Source organism: Clytia hemisphaerica, unplaced genomic scaffold (assembly GCF_902728285.1).
Source record: "Clytia hemisphaerica strain Z4C2 unplaced genomic scaffold, Clytia hemisphaerica genome assembly, whole genome shotgun sequence".
NCBI lineage: Eukaryota > Metazoa > Cnidaria > Hydrozoa > Leptothecata > Clytiidae > Clytia > Clytia hemisphaerica.
Genome location: NW_027103555.1, coordinates 166578 through 171908, shown reverse-complemented (window position 1 = coordinate 171908; position 5331 = coordinate 166578).

Below are 5331 nucleotides of genomic sequence, written 5' to 3'. Positions count from 1 at the left end.
TAGGAATGGAATTCCAAGATTTTTTGCTGTTTATCATATTTAGGGATGAGCTGGAGTTTTTACAAGATACTTCACTAAAGTCTGTCCAGATATAATTGGCAGTGGAAACAAGAATGCCTGTAACTTTTGATAGTCAAATATAATTATGGAAATTTTTTTTGCTTGTTTCAGAGAATCAAAAGCGCTATATTTGAATGTATTTTTGGTTGAAAAATTCGCGATTTTTAGCGGTTAAATTTGCGATTGCAAAAATTGAGCTTTTTTTCTACTTATGCTATAACGTTCATTTTTACACCAGTGGTAGTTCAACCTTAGGTTTAGAAGTTTGTTAAATTTCAAGGCGAACAAAAAAGTCCTTCAGAAGATATGGGACCCGAAATACCCCTTGGTAGCACGTTTCTGTGAAATATCAAATCTCCAACTTATTACTAAAACGGGGGTAGTGACATGATAAAACAGTTGTTCGATCATAACACATTTTACGATCTCTTTAATGACCTCATAGCCAAACTGTGTTTAGTGTTTTTGGAATTAGCAAAGTTCTTTAATACCTTAAAAATAGCAAAGGCAATATAAGTTCATGCTTATCTTTTCAATAAAAACAATTATACTGTGATTTCACTTAGTTTCGAAATAATCAATGATACCAATAAAACCAATGCACCAACACTTTCCAACTTTTAATTGCACTGTTCAAAAAAGATAACATAACCCCCGTTTTTAGTAATAAGTTGGAGATACGATATTTCACAGAAAAGTGCTACCAAGGGGTATTTCGGGTCCCATATCTTCCGAAGGACTTTTCTGTTCGCCTTGAAATTTAAAAAAATTCTTAACCTAAGGTTGAACTACTACTGGTGTAAAAATGAACGTTATAGCATAAGTAGAAAAAAAGCTCAATTTTTACAATCGCAAATTTAACCGCTAAAAATCGCGAATTTTTCAACCAAAAATACATTCAAATATAATAGCGCTTTTGATTCTCTGAAACAAGCAAATAAAAATTCCATAATTATATTTGACTATCAAAAGTTACAGGCATTCTTATTTCCACTGCCAATTATATCTGGACAGACTTTAATTTGATATATTTGCACTGAACGAAATTTTTGTAAACACAGACGAGGACGAAAATGACAACACACAAAACGAGACTTTTCTCTCATCATACAAATCGGATACAAAAACTTTCGATATTCAGGGGTATGACTTCATTTATAAAACACGAGATAAAGGTACCGGAGGAGGAGTTGGAGTTTATATAAAATCTATATACATCTAAATACTATGACACCAGGAAAGATCTTGAACACTCTGAAATTGAAAGTATTTGTATTGAAATCAAACCAAATAAAAGCAGATCTTGGCTTTTCAATACCATTTATCGACCCCCGGATTCTTCAAAATATCTGTCAAAAAACTTTCAACAACTTTTGACAAATATCATCGATTCTATGTACAATGAGAAAAAAGAAACAATTATCATGGGAGATATTAACGTCAATTATCTCTCTAAAGATGATCATAAAGAGTTAAAGGAACTGTTTTTATTAAATGGCTATAATCAATTAATCAAAGAGGCAACTAGAATAACTGAAACAACAGCTACTTTGATCGATGTTATTTTAACAACTAACGCATCAAACATCTCGTGTTCCCAAGTTATTAATTGTAGTATGAGTGATCATGATATTGTTGCTTGCTGTCGAAAATTGAACCATTTTAAATATGAACCAGAAACTATTAAGTGCAGAGATTTTTCAAAATACAATATTGACACAATCAATAATGAACTGTTAAATGTTGATTGGAATGCCGTTTACAGCACTACATGTCCTGTCAATGCACTCACCCACCTTTTATCGATTCTCAAAGAAACACTTAACAACCATGCACCTATCATCACTAAACGCATCAAAGGTAAACCATCACCTTGGATGACAGAGGACCTCAAAAAACAAATGAATACTCGCGACCAGCTAAACCGACGTGCTAAAAAGTCTCGAAACAACTATGATTGGCAAAGTTATTGTCGAAAAAAGAACTTTGTTAAAAATGAAATCATACGAGCCAAAAGAAATCACTTTAAAAACGAACTGAAGAAGAATGCTAATAACCCAGACCGCTTTTGGAAAATCGTTAAGAAAATTTTTCCTGTCAATAACAAATCGAACGCTATTACGAAAAGTTTTAATCTCTCTGATGGTGAAACAACGACTGACGAAGACACGATATCTGACGGATTCTGCAAGTTTTATTCTTCAAGCGCGAAAAACTTAAAGGAAAAGTCTTTTCTTTTGAAAAACTTTCTGTGGAGCTATGCAACACCCAATAATAGATACTCCACATTACCAAATTTCAAACTTTCAAGAGTTTCTGATATTCAAGTACTCAAATACCTTAAAAACTTGAAACGGAAATGTGCTACTGGGTTAGATGATTTACCTGCATCTTACCTCAAAGATATTGCTTATGTCATCGCAAAACCGTTAACCCACACCATCAACACTCTATATCAACTGGTATTGTACCAAATGAGCTAAAATCGGCTCGAATTACACCGATTTTCAAATCAGGGAATAATCGTCAGCTCGAAAATTGCCGCCCCATCAGTATACTTCCAGTTATTTCCAAGATCTACGAAAAATGCATTCACGCCCAGTTGATGAATTATCTAGAATCCAATCATCTCCTTGCTCCGAATCAATACGGATATCGAAGTAAAAGATCAACTGAACTTGCAACTGCTTACTTCTGTGATAGCATTCGACGTGAGATGGTCAATGGAAAGTTGACTGGTGCAATCTTTGTCGATCTCAGCAAGGCCTTCGACACCATAGGTCATTCGACAATCATCGATAAATTGTCGAGCTTCGGAATTAACGGATTAGCAAAGGACTGGATCTCAAGTTACCTCTTCGGACGACATCAACGTGTGCGCTACAATGGATCATTATCACCTCCATCTCAGATCTTCTGTGGCGTACCTCAAGGATCCATCCTGGGACCTCTGCTGTTTCTGTTAATCTTCAACGACTCAACAAAATCGATAACCACCTGTAAAATGATGATGTATGCAGACGACACTGTAATTTTCTATTCAGATAAGAATATCGCCCGAATCCACGAGAACCTGCAAAGTGACTTTAATAGTTTTGTCACTTGGTTAGAACACAATGAACTTATCATCAACACAAAAATTGGTAAAACTGAAACGTTGCTTTTCGGTACCGGGAAAAGGATCAGCATGACAGAAGATACTTCTCTTTCAATAAAACATAAAGAGAATATTATCAATCAAACGAACAGTTACAAATACCTTGGTCTCTCACTATCAAACACACTCTGTATGTCACAACACATCACCTCGTCAATCAAGGTAGCATCATCAAGACTAAACCTTTTGAAGAAAATGAGAGCATTCGTGCATACAAAAGCTGCCATAGTCATCTATCGATCCATGATCCTACCATTCTTGACCAATTGCAACTTTGCAACATATGGTGCCACACCCAACTATTTGAAAGAAAGGACTGTTTCACTTGAGAATCGTGCTGCAAGAATAATTGGGGAGAAAGTAAACAGCACTGATAAGAGGGAACGACCATTGAGTTTCAAGCCGAAGGCTAGAGGTCAATCTCCTTGGTAGGATTTGAAGCCAACAAATCCTACCAAAGTTGCGCGGCCTTGAGCGACCCGCCTGGTTTTTACACAAATGACAGATTGAAACTAAAATTTACCGCTTCATTTTGAAAAATATATCACTCGAAAACAAAGGAATTGCTAGATTCAATCCGTCATCAAAAATACGGCGCATATTTTAAGGCTTCAATTTTTCTTGCCTGAGAAAGGTTAGAGATTGACCTCTAGCCTTCGGCTTGAAACTCAATGGGAACGACGCATGGTATACCGTAAATCACCGATTAAGCGCCCGGGCGCTTATTTAATTTTTCAGGCTCTGAGGGGGGCGCTTATTCAAGCGGGGCACTTATTCAAGCGGGGCACTTATTTTTTTATTTCAGAAATTCGTATATCAACAAATTCGGAATCTGCTTAAACTTAACTTCAAAAAAGGATGAATAAAAGAAAAATCCAATAAGAAACAGAAAAAAAAGAAAGCTAAAAGACCTTGATTTTTATTTTTGTTCCAATTTTTTTGGACTGTTAATCATCTGAAGAGAAATTCTTATCCCGGAAATTAGCCTAGGCCACCAATTCGAATAACCGCCCCTCCCTGGAGGGGGCGCTTATTCAAAGGGGGGGGGGCGCTTATTCGAGCGGGGCGCTTATAAAATTATTTTAACTAAATGGGGGGCGCTTATTCGAGCGGGGCGCTAATTCAAGCGGGGCGCTTAATCGGTGATTTACGGTATTTATGAAATGCTGATCTAGCATTGGCACAAACATCCATACGGAGGAGTATTTAGGAGTGCTGGATCATAACAAAAACCAAAAGTGACTTTATTCCAAAAAATATATTCAAAAAAGTGAATATAATTTACTATAATGTTCAACAACAACACAAAAAGACTTACATAAAACTGAAAGAAAAAAGGAATGTCTTTTTCTTTTCAATGCAATCGAGTGTTTCTATTTTTAAATGAAGACATTCTATTGTGAATTTATTCGAAAACTTCTTTGCAATCTTTTTGTTTACATTTTGTCTTCATACACTTTCGTTTACTGTTGAAAACATAACAAAGTTTTAGCTATACTCTTAAACCGCGTATAACTGTCGGTTAAGCCAATCAGCTTTCGGGCTGACATCAGCATGTATTTCAGAGTATACCATGGAAGTACCAGCAACTCCGACCCATAGCGCTATTCCCTTTAAGCGAAATGTGTTGTTTTGTTCATCAACGTGTATTTGGTAATGTTTGTGAGCCCTTTCAAAAATACTTTGAACTGAAGAAAAAGCAAACGGCTAGAAATTTATCTACAGTGAATGTTCCAAGATTCAAATTAGAATCTGCTCGATATTCTTTCTATGTTCAAGGGGCCTTGGCTTTTAACAAATTACCAAAGAACTTTCAAATTGAGAAAGACGAATCAAAATTTAGATCATTTTTGAAAAAATATTAATAATTTTGTGCACCTGACACCTACTTTTAGATTTTTGCTACAAGCATACGTTTTTAGTTTCTAGCTTTACTACTTAGTCTCTTCTCTCAGCGTCTTTCCACCTTCTAGTCTCTTGTGGTGTTTTAGCATTAGATTTTACCACCACTTCTCCGAGTCTTGTATTTTACAGAATGTCCCATAAAATTTCACATCCCCGTGTCACAGACCCGCTGGGCACCCCCACCCGCTGAAAAAAAAGTCCAAAATTTT